At 45.6% G+C, this 15,786-nt stretch overlaps 1 pseudogene; it reads left to right on the top strand.

Annotated features, from left to right (window-relative positions):
- Positions 1–965: 965 nt before the first annotated feature.
- On the top strand, positions 966–13,897 carry LOC143278499 (zinc finger protein 862-like; annotated as a pseudogene).
- The last annotated feature ends 1,889 nt before the right edge of the window (positions 13,898–15,786 follow it).

Below are 15,786 nucleotides of genomic sequence, written 5' to 3'. Positions count from 1 at the left end.
TTTGATTTTCGCTGACGCATTTTCACAGAGCTCATGCGTAACACTTACGCAAAACAACTTTTTCTCCAAGCCTTATCAATGCAACTTTAGGACTGACTTGGCAGCTAGGTTTGCGATACTGAATCAGACGGTACAAGACAAAGTGTCTGTGCATGCGGAACACTGCGAGATGCCTATGTGACTCTTTACAGCTACAGCCAATTAACAGAGCACCCATACCTGCGCACACAACACTGCTTAGCTGACGAGTTTTGGAACAGAGTGGCGTCATTACAGGGCGTGACCCTGTAGCGGGAAAGTTAAGCCTTGTTTGACTGCTGAACGTTACTCAGCTAGCTCAGGCCCTAGTGTTTTTTTGTTTTCCACTTATCTCAGTCACGGAATCGACTCAATATGCAGCGCAAGTTGTCATCGTTTTTTTCGTCAAGTCGTGAAACTATTGCTCCAGAGCAATCTCCAGCTGCTGCTTCTGAGCAGCTTGTGACTTCAACATCGTCAGCTTCAACATCGTCGTCAGACATGGCCACTTTAGCAGCTAAAAAGCCACAGTTGGAAGTTCACAAAAGATTGAATGTTCTGTGGAAAGAGATTTTCCATGGCTGTCGGACTCTTCTGCTGATATGGGACAGTTGTTTTGTGACTTGTGCATCAAGGCTGGTGAAAGCAATGCCTTCACGAAAGGATGTACTGACATGCAAAAGTCTGCTCTTGTGAGACATCAAAAAACAAAGGATCATGTGAGAGCTGAGAGTTTGGTTGCTTCACGAAAGTTGATGAAACAACAGGTAGACAGGGCTGCTACTGAGAGTGTGACAAAACAAACTGCCATGATTAGATCTGCATACTGGCTGGCAAAAGAAATGGTACCCAATGTCAAGTTTTCATCATTATTATAACTGCAGAAAGAAAATGGATGTTCACAGCTAGAGGGAGATTGCTACTCCCACCACTCTGCAGTGTCAGAAATGCAAGACTGCATCGCAACAGCCATGGAAACACAGGCACTGTCTGACGTGCACAACAGTCCTTTTGTTGGTGTCATCATTGACGAGACAGTAAATGTAACAGTAAATAAAAAGCTGATCATTTTTCTGCGCTACACAAAGAACGGGGAGGCACACACTACTTTTTGTGGCAACTACACTGTTTCAGCTGGAGATGCGGAGACTGTGTTCAATAAAGTGTCTCAAGTTCTGAACCAGAAGGGCATTGACACTGTGAAAGTGATAGGGCTAGGTTCAGACGGGGCAAGCGTCATGTTCGGGAAAAACAGTGGTGTTGGTGTACGTCTCCAACAGATCTGTCCTCATCTCATTCACGTGCACTGTGCTGCACACCGTGTGGCACTGGTGGCTTCCAACGCAGCTAGGGACACACCAAAGGTTGCAGACTGTCGCCGAGTTTTGAACAGTGTCCATTTTTATTTTAAGAATTCTGCTCTTCGTTATGAACGCCTGCAAGAACTTCATCGTGCTTTTGATGATTCAGACTTCGTGAGTTTGAAAGAACCTTGTTCAGTTCGATGGGTGAGTTTCACCAATGCCCTTGAAAGTGTGTATGCCAACTGGGAGGTGCTGGTGATTGTGCTGGAACAGGATGGATGTAAGAACCCAGCTGCAGAAGGCATTGCACGACAGCTGAGGGCCTACTGGTTTGTGGCGACCATGCACATGCTTCTGGACATTCTGCCTGTGATAGACAGACTAAACAAGTGTTTCCAGGAGGAAAACGTCAACCTGTCTGTCATCAAGCCAAAAGTGGCAAGCACACGACAGAGACTAGCTGATTTTCTGCACACTGTTGGACCAACGGAACAGGAGTTTACTGGAGTACACAACAGCTACAAAGGACAGGATTTGTTGCATTGTGACGCAGTGTGTGTGAGATCATACACCACCATGAGGGAGGCGTTTCTGCAAAATTTGATTCAGAATTTGGAAAACCGGTTCCCCACTGCTGATCTGGACATCCTAACAGCCCTCGGAGCCATTTTTGATGTTCGAATGCATCCTGCAACAGCATGCCACAGATGCACTGGACACAGTGATTGATCGTTTTGCCGCTGATGGAGGGGACAATGTACTAATTGAACGGGACAGAGCGCTGCGCGATTTCCCTGAATTCAAGTATACACTACAGACACACAACCCAGACAGTTTCGAGAAAGCCTGCAAAGTCGTCATCATGGATTATGACGCAACATATCCTGATTTTGCTGTGCTGGCGAACATTGCATTGACAGTCCCTGTCAGCTCTGTTCCTTGTGAGAGAGGTTTCAGCTGGCAAAATATGATCAAAACTGCTGACCGATCAAGACTGACAGATGCGCATGTGGACACACTGTTGCGCATTGCAATGGAAGGTCCAGCATTGAGCCAGTGCAACGAACTGATTGTCAGGGCTTGCGGTGAATTTCAGCGCCGATGTGAGCGGCGAAAATAGGTGAGTAAACCTTTGATTTAGTGTCATAGGTCTGACGCAATTCTGACTCTAACTTACATGTTTTTTTGCCGACTTTGCGTAAGCTGCACGCGTTTTGAAAAAGTCTAGCGCGATCCCTGGTCAACGGTAGACTGATGTGGAAACTAGAGACCGACGGCCTTCTGGCGAAAGAACAGTGCGGTTTCCGCAAGCATCGCTCTGCCGTTGACCATCTGGTTCGTCTGGAAACCACTGTAAGAAATGCCTTTGTAAACAAACAACATGTGGTGGCCATATTTTTTGACTTGGAGAAAGCTTATGATACCACGTGGAAATTTGGTATTCTCTCGGACTTGCACAAGCTCGGCTTCCGAGGACACCTGCCTCAGTTCATCCACAATTTTTTACAAGACAGACAATTCCAGGTGAGAGTCGGCACCACCCTGTCCGACATTCACGAGCAGGAGCTGGGTGTCCCGCAAGGGAGCATCCTGTCACCGGCTCTTTTCAGCATAAAAATTAATGACATCGTTCAATCCGTTCAGAAGGGATCGGACAGCTCGCTGTTCGTGGACGATTTTGCCTTATATGCAACTGGCAGCACGTATGCCAGCATCCAGCGACGGCTTCAGCTCTGCGTCAACAAAATCCAGTGTTGGGCAGAGGAGAATGGCTTCACATTTTCATCCTCCAAAACTGAATGCATCCATTTTCATAATTTTTGCCAGTTCTATCCGGACCCTGAAATCCGTCTGGGAAAATCCACCATCCCGGCGGTCAAGGAAGCCAGATTTTTACGGGTCGTCTTTGATCAGAAGCTGAACTTCCTCAGCCATATTAAACAGCTGAAAGTATCTTGCCTAAAAGCCCTGAACATCATCCAAGTTGTGGCACACATGAACTGGGGTGCTGATAAGAGAACTCTCTTGCACCTCTACAGTGCCCTGGTCCGGTCCAAACTGGATTATGGAAGTGTAGTATACGGCTCGGCCAGACCGTCCTACCTGAAACTGTTGGGACCCTGTACACCACCAAGGGCTCCATCTCAGCTTGGGTGCTTTCCGCACCACCTCTGTGCACAGCCTGTACGCAGAGGCGGGGGAACCGCCTCTTTCCAACCGCAGACTGAAGCTGACCCTGAATTATTATTTGAAATTGTTTTCTGAACCTACAAACCCTGCTTACGACGCTGTATTCAACAACCCTTTCGATAAGAAATTCACAGACAACCCAAACTGCATACCTCCTCTCGGACTCCGCATTCAGCCGCACTTAGAAAATGCCGATCTGGATGTCGGTGGCATCTCGGATTTCTCTAAGTTCCCTGACAGCCCTCCGTGGACCTTTACAACACCTGAGGTCCGATTCGATCTGGCCTCGTACCGAAAAGACACCACCAGTTCTCTGGCCTACAGAACCTACTTTTCGGAACTGTGCCACAATTCCCCACTTTTCAAAGCATCTTCACTGACGGTTCCAAGTCAGAGGACGGAGTCGCTGCATCTGCTTTCTGTCCCGCCTTTCCTGACCGGCCCTCAACCGAGCACATCCTGTCTGACAGCTCGGTGTACACTGCGGAACTGACCGCACTGGTTCTGGCGATAAAAATGGTTCTCTCTTCGAAACAAAAGAGATTCACAACCTTTTCCAACTCCTTGTCAGCCCAGGAGGCGATCGCCTGCAGGAATATCACTCATCCCAAACTGCTGGAATTTTATGAAGATTTTACTCTCGCAACGAAGAAAGGATACGAGGTTGTGTTGGCCTGGGTTCCCGGACATGTTGGCATTCGTGGTAACGAAAGGGCGGACCTGCTGGCCAGGAACGCTGTAAAGAAAGAATTATCCAGATCCTTTGTGCCATATACAGACATGAAGCGGAAGGTGAACACTTACGTTAAGGATCTTTGGCAAGAGGAGTGGAACACCCAGACGGACAACAAGCTCTTCCAGATCCGTCCGGACCTAAAAGAGACCCTCCCTTCGGGGGTGAAGAACAGAAAGGAGGTGTCTGTGCTGTGCAGACTGCGTACGGGGCACACTTTTTTTTTACTCATTCTTACTTGTTGAAGGGGGAGGAGGCCCCTCGATGCATTCCCTGTGACGAGCCTCTCACCGTGAAACACGTGCTCCTTGACTGTTGGGATCTGCATGACGTTAGACGCAGACATTACACGGCGGTTTCTTGAAGACTTTGTTTTGTGATGTCCCTCCGTGGGCGCTGATGGACTTCTTAAAAGAAGTGAACATTTTTAACCAGATTTGAAGGTTTTAAACTATGGAAGTTTTTTTTTAACTTTGGAGTGGAAAGTTTGAAGTGGTGACTCGTTTTAATTGTTTTTTTGTTTTTTTTATCCTTGTAGTATTTATTGACGCGGCGATAGCCTTGAGATGGCCTTAGTGGTCGGCGAGGCTCTAAGCACCATAATTTCATTTCATTTTTTATGGTGCATGCTGGGTTGCCAGGAGGACTAGGGGTCAACCCCTCATCCTCTCCCCCCCCGGATCCAACCCAGCACATCTCACAGGGTGACACACACAGCCTCTATAAGTGGGATTGACTGCTTGTCAGTCAGGTCGAACTCCTCAGTCAATATTGCCACTCAGTCCACAAACCGTGCCTCTGTCACCCCACAGTTCTCCTCCACGGTCACAGCAGCCTCTTTTTCAGGACTGATGGCGGGGGATCCTGCAGTCCCCCCACCACCCCTCGGTCCTACAAGGAGATGAGTGGGTGTTTGTCCCCTCACAGCACTCACAGGTCACTCTTGCATCCAGGGATGCCATCACTGAAAAGGTGTGGCACCCGCCATCCCAAGTGTGGTTCGACCTACAGTCCACGCACTCCCCGTCCTCTTCAGGCTTCATGGTCCCCACTCGAGATCGTCCCAACTCGTCGTGCTGGGCTGACCACAGCTCACAGGACGCCTCAGCGGGTACATCCACTTGGGATGGCACACAGCAGGGGATGGACTGGGAGCAAGAGTGGGAGCCTCTGTCTTTGGAGAAAGACAGTCAAGCGGATGAGCACTCTTCGCCCCCATCCCAGGGTGACAGATTGAGCCCACGCCTCCCTAGGGACCAGCCTGAACCAAACTCGGACTTAGCCAAGCTCGAACTGACCCTCCCCAATCGGGTCACGTATGCTGAGTTGTTCCCTCAACCTACATAGTCACCCTTGGCCCTCCTTAGCCAATGTGACTCAAACTCCAGAACCACCAGACAACTCGGAGTGCCAGAAATGGTGCAGGAAGGGCTTAATAAGCCAGCCTGCACTGTCAGGGGTGCTGCTTTTATCCCTCCTACAGGCAGGGAGTGCCTCTCTGCCCGGGCACCTTCCCCCCAGGCAAGTTCCTCTAAGACTCTTCCAAAGGCGGGGTGTGGTCCTTGTACACACAAGACCACCCTGCCTACATGCAAGTGGTGCCCTTTGCGCAGGACAGGATGTTGGTCTCACAGCGCAGCACCTTCCCCACTTCAACTAATCTATCCTTTAAAACGTTAGCACCTTCCCCACTTCAGCTAATCTATCCTTTAAAACATTAGCAGAGTGGGACAGATTGGCCCACCGCTGCCTCCTTGAGTTTTCCACAGCTTTTTCTTTTTCGACGCTTTTCTCCACAGGGCCATTGAGCTGTCGGAACAGTGTCTTCCTCATCAGGACATGGGATCACCTTCCTCTGTCCTGCCGGGCCTCTTCACCAACCAGAGGTTAAACACTTTTGGCAGAAGTGAGCAGGGAAGCCTCTGGTCTCACAGCGGCTGCAGACACAGCTACCAGCCTTCACTTCAGTACTGTGCTGGCTCGGCGTGATGCCGTTCTCCACCTCTCCAACATTCCATTGGAGGAGAGGGCTGCCTTGCAGACCATCCCAGTGCAGCAGCACTCCCTCTTTGGCCAGTATGCGCCCCATTTCGTCAGCCACAGGGCAGAGACAAGCAGGGAGGTGGCTTCATGCTTTGCAAATCAAACAAATATCGGCATCATTTCTAAACCAACATTGCCCAAATTTCTTCAAAATGGAACAAAGTCTCTGTGGGCTTTTCCAAATACAATAGACTGAGCAACACACTAGATGCCACGTTCTTGGCATCAGAGATCTTTTCCCATCCCTCTTGCGGCCAATCAGTGGCAGCCTCTGTGCGTGTGTGTTTGTGTGTATGTGTAGGTCTGTGTGTTTGTGTGCAGCGTATGTACATGCGCAAGGGTTTAAGTGTACACAAGTATCAGAGTTCTGTGCACGTGTGTGTGTGTGTGTTTGGGGGGGGGGGGGGGGGGGGGGGGGGGGCAGGGAGGGAGGGGGGGGGGGGGTAGAGGATGAGGTATGTGTGTGTATGCATGCCTACACTGTGGGAGCAATGGAATATTGGAACGTGCAGGTGTGCATATATATATCTTTGTATATATATGTGTGTGGGGTTGGGGGTGGGGGATATGGGCGTATGTGTGTGTGCTTACAAGTACAAGTAAGTGTGCCTCTGTGTGTGTGTGCCGTGGAAGCTGTGATACGTAGCCTAGAAATGAGGGTGTGGAGGGGGGTAGAGGGGGTGCAGGGTAATATGTGTGTGTGTGTGTGTGTGTTGGGGTCATGTATGTTTATGTGCATTTGACCGTGCTTTCATTTCTGTGAAACTGCATGTTTGGTGCATATCTGTTATGCATATGTGTGTGAATGTGTGTCCGCATTTTTTACTTTTATTTGCTTATTTATCATCATTGTTGTCTTTTTTTATTTATTTATTTTCTTTATATCTATTTTATTTATTATTATTATTATTTATTTATATATATTTTTAAAAAATTATATTATTATTATTTAGTTATTATATATATATATATATATATATATATATATTTTTTTTTTTTTTTTGTACGCCTATAGCTGACTTCATTAAGTTTTTGTGCCTTATACATATTATTATTAGTAGTAGTAGTTTTTTTTTACATGTATTTATCTATTATTTTTATTTTTATTTTTTTTATTTTTTTTTTCTCAAGGCCTGACTAAGCTCGTTGGGTTACGCTGCTGGTCTTGCATCTGCTTGGCAGATGTGGTGTAGCGTATATGGATTTGTCCGAACGCAGTGACGCCTCCGTGAGCTACTGAAACTGAAACTTTCCTGTTAGATAAAAATGAGAGCAAGAGATCTAAAGTATTATTTCATAAGCCATAAATTCTAAGTGAAGAAGTGCATGATCAATCATATCAAAGGCTTTTACGAAGTCTACAAATAGAACTCCAGTAAAGTTATTATTATAAATTTTATATTTGTCAACCACTTGTCAACTGAGGATGTCAGTGCAGTGTGGCATGAATGATTAGGTCTGAAACCAGACTGACTTGGATGAAACAGATTAAAGGAATTAAAATGATTAAAAATGTGTTTTTTTAAATGTGGGTTTCTAGAGGTTTTGACAAAGTAGACAAGATTGAAATTGGTCTATAATTTGAAAGTTCTGTTTGATCTCCTGACTTGTACAGCGGGATGACTTTTGCTAGTTTAAATGCCTTGGGAAACTGATTTTTTGTTATACATAAATTGTAAATAGAAGTAAGAATTAAAGAAATAACCGGTGCAGAAAGTTTCAAAATTTTCCTATCAATTCCATCCAAGCCTCTGGTTCCAGTTTGTTTTAAGTGTGATAATGCATTATAAACCTCATGAACAGCCATTAAGGGAATGTTTGAGTCAGACGAAATATTTTTTTGACGTACAGAATTCACTTAAACCTTCAAGAGTATTATTTAGAGACCTATCAGATTTTACAGTTGAACTACCTATTTCACAAAAATGTCTATGCAGTTTATCAGGAGACATGATATCACTGACTGATGTACTTTTAGTATTGGCATTATGATAAGTGATCTGGTTTATCACTTTCCAGATTGATTTACTATCAGCTTTTGAAGAAACTAGTTCTTGAAAATATTTCTTTTTAACCACAAGCTTCCGATATTTAACCATATTCCTTTGTTTAGCATACTCTTCTTTGGTTCCTGTTTTTCAAGAGAGAGAGAGTCCTAAAATTTACGTATCTGAACTTTGCACACTATACCTATATTTCAGTGATAGATCATGAACGGATTTCGCCATTTCAAATGATGAATGCTACTTTTTGTTATTTAATAACTTAAAAGTTAAATTAATTCTTCATCTGTCTGTCCCTATCACACACAAACACACACACACACACACACACTCACTCACTCTCATTCTTTCTCACACAGGCAAAACTGAAATTCCAGATATCAGTGGCCAGATGCCCCCTGACCTGATCAGCAGGGTTTTTTTCACTGTCAGTGTTTACTAAAGACTGGCGATGGCTGCTTAACTTAGAACCAGCATGAAGCATATATCAACTGGATTGGTACGCCTCCGTCCTTTTGACTGACACAGACAGCGAGAATTTCAAATTTGAAGTGGGCCAACACAGAATTATTTTCTGAAACTCGCTAAGATATTTTGTAGTTGTTTTTATATTCAGATGTTAGGGCAACATAAAAAAAGAAAAAAAAAAGTACCTGTGCAAACTCACAGCTGTGTTTGTAGCCTGCCGGTATGTTTATTTCATTGGAAATCAATGTGGAGCTGTCATTCCCCGTCAGGACCTGAAAAGAAAAAGCTGAAGACACATCTTTTTACATAAGCGTTTTTTGGGTGGTTTTTTTTTGCAGGTCTTTAATTAAAGGTGATTTGCCATTGGTTGCCTTCAGTGATGCTCTGGATGTCATAATTTGTAACTAAAAAAATTACACAGTTTTTATTATGTTTTCTTTTTCTTGTTTTTATTATTATTTTTTATGTATATATATATATATGGCAAGTGACAGGAACCAATAGAGATCTAGTGAATTGCAGAATCCAATTTCCGTTTATTTTCATCAACGAACTTCTCTGGAAGCTATTAATAGTATTAACCTGTCAAGAACTCTGCCAGTTTCTGTCTTGAGGAAAGTGATATATATACACATCTGTCACATGTTTGAAAGTAAAATTGTTATGAGACTTACACTTACTGAGGTATATAATGCCATTCTAAATATCACTGTTTCAGGATTTGCTGTCAGTCAACACCTGGACTGCCCTTCAGAAGACTGGGTAGTGGGGTCCTCTATCACCCTGAAGTGTTACGTGCCCAAAGTAGATTTCCCATCTAAATGTGTGATTCACCCTGATACCGCCACCATCCGTGTAACTACATCTGGTGCCACTTCTACAAGGTGCACCTTATCTGGTGTTTCCACCAACACATGCAGTGGGTCATCCAGTGAATGTAGCTGTGAGACAGGCAATGCCACCTACTACATTCTCCAGTACACCTTCACTGCTGGAATTGATGATAGTGGATCATGGGAATGTGAGGCAAATTGTTACGATGCCACTGGACTCTTCCAGCAGCTGCAGTCGACCAAAAAGAATTGTGATAACAGGGATGTCGGTAAGTCTGCTGTTTGGACAGCTGATCATTATATAATGATATGTTGAAATAAGATATATGGTCAAGAATCTGGATTCTGGATTCCCCCTTTCTGAAGATCAGACCCTTGTCTGATATCTTAGCCTGAAATACTATTTGGATAGGCCTCGCCACAGTCATTCTTCACAGAGGTGTCTTCTCATCTCTCTCAATGAGAATTATTTACAAGAAAGACATGATTGCTGCAGGCACCATTTCCCGCTGGGTTTCCCAAGTCATTCTTAGAGTGTGACGGTAGTGTGGGGCGGACATGACTCTTGAAACGCCGAAATGCTTACATTTATGGATCTGGTCCGCTGTCTGGTGAGTGGTGACTAAAAAAATTACTAAAATACATTAGAAATTCTATGCCTTGAGTTGTATTTAGAATTTAATGTTTTGGATGAGTGAGATCTGTTTTTTTGTTTTTATGTTTTTTTTCTTTTCTTTTTTTAAATGTCCCAGAGCATTTTCAGATTAATGCCTCATTACATGGCATAAGTTTGCTACTCCTGGCACATTCATGCATTCAGTATAACTCCTGTCCCAAGCAGAAGTTACTATTTTAATAAAACTATTAAAAAAAACTTTAAAAAAATTTTTTTTTTTTTTAAATGAATTGTCTATAGACCTCGTTCGTTAGGAAACAGGAAGTCAGTGAAAAGTTCAGCCCCTTCACCTTGGGACGTCCGGATAAGGCAACATGGCGACTCTGTCCGCTGAAACTGAAAGTGCGTTTGAATCCATAAAATTAAAAGTTAAAGAACGGAAAGAGTATTTAAAAAAAAAGAATGGACAACTGATAAGTAGCGCGAAAGTTGAACCTGTTCGTCGTGCAAAGATTTTCAATTGTCGCGGAACCAGAAAGAAGTTAAGTCAAGTCAGTTTCTGCTGTCACAGTGACATAAACCTCAGATTTTTAACAACTGAACTGAAGAAAAAAGTATCGCTCCTGTGTGTGACCCATTCATTCAGATCTATTTACATTCTAGCATTCTAGCACGTGTTGCACTGGAAAGCATGACGTGCAGATTTCCGATTTGTGAGTTATGGAAAGTTTTCTCCTTTTGGAAAACCAGCACCATTAGTCAGTGGAGCAAGACACTTGGCCAGGTCTACAAGTGTAGGGTCCTATGGAGAGACGCTCAGCCGGTATTTTGGCCGGAGCTCAGAAACCGTTGAGGTATTCATTCATTTATCTTAGTCGTTGCATTGGTAAAATGATCTTGCAATTTGTAGTATTTGTTGTACAGCCGTCCGAAAATATACGTACCTGTATTATTAGTTGCTTTTGCTCTTCAGGTGTTACCTGAAATTTTACTGTCTGACGTTACATGTGCTTAATCTCATTTTCGTCGTAGAGTTATTTCCTTTTTTTTTTTTTTCTGCCCCATAATCTGCGCCGTTTCAGTGGCATTACTCCCACGCCGCTCATTTAGATTCCCCCATACACGGCCACACCCGGGTTCGTCCGTCGCAGTTCCAGCGTCGGCAGTCCACAGGGAACCATCGATGTTAGGTCGCCTGGAGGCCACACACCAGAGGAGACCCTGCACTGCTGCTGAGTCACTTCGGTGGTGTTCAGTGGTGCCTGTTCTGTTTTAACGTACTTAGGACACCACCTACTAAGCCCCCTACTAACGACAATAATGGCTTAGTCGCGGAGCCAGACTGAGTGAGCGTCTCTCCCAGAGTGGAGACCGCCACCACGTCCCTCAAACAAGTCCCCCCATGAATCTGCCGACACTGACGACATTGACAGGACTCACCCCAAGCACGGAAGTGGAGGGGTATCGAAACTGAGGTCACCATGAGAGCAGGGCATGAAAAGCCACAGACTCTGAGACTATTTTGTTTATATTGATGACGATGAAGAAGGAGGATGACGATGATGATGACGATGTTGCTATGGAGGTCCATTTTGGTTTGGGACTACGTGACAAGGCTGTACTCTACGCTTCCTGTCATAATGATATCCCGGCGTTAACCAGGCCCGAGAGATAGACACTCGCAGTGTTGGTCAGGTAATTAGAGTAACACACCCAAAGACGCATCCTTGAAGTGGATGACACTCGACTGTGTGGTCCCAGTCTCCCCAATTAAGCCCACAGCACACTCAACTCAGGGTAGGAGCCGGCCACGGGCCGAAAAACCCAACTCCGCTGGGATTCGAACCTGCGTCCTCCCAGCCGTCAGTCCGCGACGCTAACCACTTCGCCACGGCAGCTGGTTAGAGTTATTTCCTAGTCTGGAACGTTACCAGTTTGCTTGAAACTGACACGTGGTTTTTTGCTCGAGTGTTTGATTATTCTCTAATTCGGTATTACTTTCACTATAAATTTAGTTTCAGTTTACCTCACGTATTCTGTTTAATGTGCTAGGATTACTCAATCTGTTTCTCCCAGTTCTGAATGTGGAAACAGTGTAGTAAGGTCTAGCCTACATTTGTTTATGAGATTATTTTCCGTGGATTTGTAAACTACTTCGGGAATGAATATTTCGTAGAAAGACTGGAAGACCGTTCAATTTGTTCAGATTGCTTTGCCAGCAAACCATGAGATTTAAGAGTAGTGAATGAGTCACTGTCCATAATGTAACGTAGTGCTATTGTGATCCCCCTTCCGCCCCGAGATGGTGGGCGGCGGCGGAATCCTACCAAAATCGTGGATAATTCACTAGAAATTAGCCGCAGATTCTAGGTTTTTGTCTAAGGAACTCCTTTTTCCCTGTGTGGAGACTCAACTTCATCCCCGCTGTTTGAGTGGCCGTCTTCCGCCTGGGGAGCTCGAGCGTCGCTGGTGGACGTGTTTCCCCAAGCCAACACCAGAGTCCACCTTCCAAGACAACGAACTACGAACTGTGTGGTGCCAGTTTCTACCCCCCCCCCCCCTCCCCCCCTAACCTGAGTATTACTGGAAAAAAGACAAACTGTCACAGAAGAGGGTGACGAAGGGAAAATTGTGGGTGTTCCTCATGTGGAAGAGGAAAACGGACTTTTCTTTGTGGTGTCTAATTGTTAAGCATTGTATCATGTCTGATTTGTTAAAAGTATTTGGAGAAAATGTTTTGTATCTGTTTATTCAAGGCTTTTGTTTGGATAAAGGTGAGAGAGCATGAGAGAGTTGGCCATAACTTTAGTTTGAAAAGTTGCACGCGACAATTGGCGAGCCTGCCAGGATCCTTTCTTGGATAGTAGTATCTGAATTCATTTTTGTCACTGGCCACTCTCCTCGTTCACTGCTCACCCCCATCTTCCAATCTTAATTACATTATCGTAATGAATTGACAGGCAGTTGTAGGTGTTTGGAGTGGACTTGGGTCGGTAGGTTACCAGTTTACATTAATAAAAATTGTGTACATTACTTCATCTTTAGTGTATGATACTGGTCATTCATTGATTGCATGGAACTTCGTTCTGGCCGCAAGCTTAGCGTCATGGCAGAAAGTAGGCAGGATCGCATTTCACGGTGGCGCAGTTTCGCTGCTGAGTTAGAGGTTCCAAGGGAGCAAGTTGCTGAGTTTGTTGCTAGTCAAATGCTTAAGGAGGATGGGGCTGCAGAGAAAAGGGAGTTAGAAGAAAGGGCTCATCAAAGGCAGCTGGAATGGGAGGGAGGAGCAACACCAACAACAGCGTGAAGAGCATTCCCTCCGTCTTGAGGTTCTGCAGAGGGAGAAGAAAGGGAAGAATTATGGCAACAGTATAGTGATGGATCAGGTAGAGGGAGAGTCTGACACTGACGACGACCGTGGATTTCGCCCCAACCTTCCAAAGTTTGATGACAGTAAGCGTGACATTTCGTCTTGGTTAAAGAGGTTTGATCGTGTCGCTACTCTGTACAGATGGAAGAAGAGCACCTGGGCGATTCGAGTTTCTACTCGTCTCACTGGTAAGGCCGAGGATGTCTACAACAACCTGAGCGACGCTGACGCGGGTGACTACAATAAGCTGAAGGAGCAACTTTTAGCTCGTTACCAATTGAATGCAGAGGACGTATCGTCGTCGTTTCAGGAACTGTAAAAGAAAAGACAATGAAATTTTTGTGCAGTTTAGTGCCAGGTTGCAGGACAACTTAAAGCAGTGGCATGAGCAAATCTAAGATTTCCTGATCTGAAACAATGATTCTCCTTGAGCAGTTCTTACAATCTTTGCAAGCTGACATGGCCGCCTACGTGATGGAGAAGCAGCCACAGTCTCTGGAAGAAGCTGTCACATCAGCTGAAGTTTACTCATGGCTCATAGGGGTGGGAGGAAGTTTCTTCAGCCGGTAGGGTCTTAGTGGTAACCGCTTCAGCAGGGCAGGATAAAGTCCAAGGTGGGTGGAACTAAGAGGGAGTTTGGGAATTCCTCTGTTGACTTGTTTCATCTGTCAGTCACCTAAGCACTTGGCTAGAGACTGTCCAGGGAAAGGGAAAATTGGGCGGGCGCAGTAACAGCGTCAAAGGACAGAGGTCAGGCAATCAGTTCAGGTGCCTACTCTCTGCACGCCATGTAGAGAGCAGGAATACGATCCACACTGTCTGGTCGTGGTAGAAGGCAAGGCAGTACCAGGACTGCGTGATACAGGGTCTCATGTCTGTGTCGTGAAGAAGTCCCTCATATCTGATTGTCGTCTTACCGGCAGGCAACTTGAGGTTCAATGGCCGAGAAAGACATCAAGCGGCACTATCCTATCGCTGTGGTTAGGATAGAGAGTCCGTTTTTTCACAGGTCAGGTTGAAGCTGTAGTTATGGAGACTCCAGTGGTTGATTTCATAGTTGGGAATCATGCTCGGTTGGAAGATCGAAAAGTTCTGCCAGTGTATGGTACACTCAAGGAAATCTCTGTAGTCACTCGTGCTCAGGCAGCAGAGAAGAGGCAACCTTCTACTTTGCGGATGGCATCTCCAGGTCTTGAGACCGTGACGCCAGAGCAGTTGAAGGAACTACAGAAAGGTGATCCTGGATTGAAGTCTTTGCGGGAGGCAGCCGATCGTAGAGACGTTAGGGTTTCTGGTCGTACAGGCGAGGTGTCCTTCAGGTGGAGGAAGGGTATTCTGTATCGTGAGTACCATCAGGTGAAGACTGAGTACAGTCAAGTTGTGGTCCCCGCACAGCTTAGACAGGGAGTAATGAAACTGGCCTCATGAACCACCTATGGGGGGTCATCAAGGAGGAAAGAAAACTCTGACAGGATTTGGAAACAGTTTTTCTGGCCTGGTATGTGTGCGGACGTTCGCCGATTTGTTTCGTCCTGTGACCAATGCCAAAAAGTCTCTCCCAAAACCTCAGAGAGTACCTCTAGGGAAGATGCCCTGACGACACCCTTTTCGAGCGGGGGCAGTTGACCTTTTTGGGGCCGTTTAACCCTGCGTCAGGGTGGGAACCGCTATTCTTGGTGGTTGTGGTTACGCCCCCCGGGTACCTGGGGCCGTTCCTTTTAAGACCGTGAAGCCCCACGTTGTTAAAGCGCGGGGGGAGGCCCTGGATCGATGGTGTCCCATCTGGTTTTTAACTGATCGCGGAACCCTTTCATAGCGATTAATAAAGCAGGGGGAGAGATTGTTTTCCATCCGTGGTTGGGAAACAACCCCTTCCTTTTCCAAGGAAATGGGGGTAGAGGGTAAAAAGGGCTTTCGAAGACGCGTTGGGGAAGCTTACTCGGAGAAACCAAAGAAAGGTTTTTTAACCCTGCACGCCTTTGCTTCCGGAAGCGACTGGGATTTTTGGGGGTTCTTCCCCATTTAGCTCCTGTACGAAGAACAGTACGGGCCTTTGTCTGTCTTGCGCCCGTGAAGATAACTACTTCTGAAGAAGTTGCATACGCAGAGTACGTAGTAACTGGGAACCTATCGAAAAAACCCGGAGTTGGCACGCAAAAATTTGGTTTGCAGTTTCCTAGACAGCTGGGGTTTTTAACAGGAGTCCAG

The sequence above is a fragment of the Babylonia areolata genome, unplaced genomic scaffold, assembly GCF_041734735.1.
Source record: "Babylonia areolata isolate BAREFJ2019XMU unplaced genomic scaffold, ASM4173473v1 tig00012859_1, whole genome shotgun sequence".
NCBI lineage: Eukaryota > Metazoa > Mollusca > Gastropoda > Neogastropoda > Buccinidae > Babylonia > Babylonia areolata.
The sequence above is the reverse complement of the archived record's forward strand: the minus strand, read 5'-3'. Positions and strand labels throughout refer to the sequence as shown.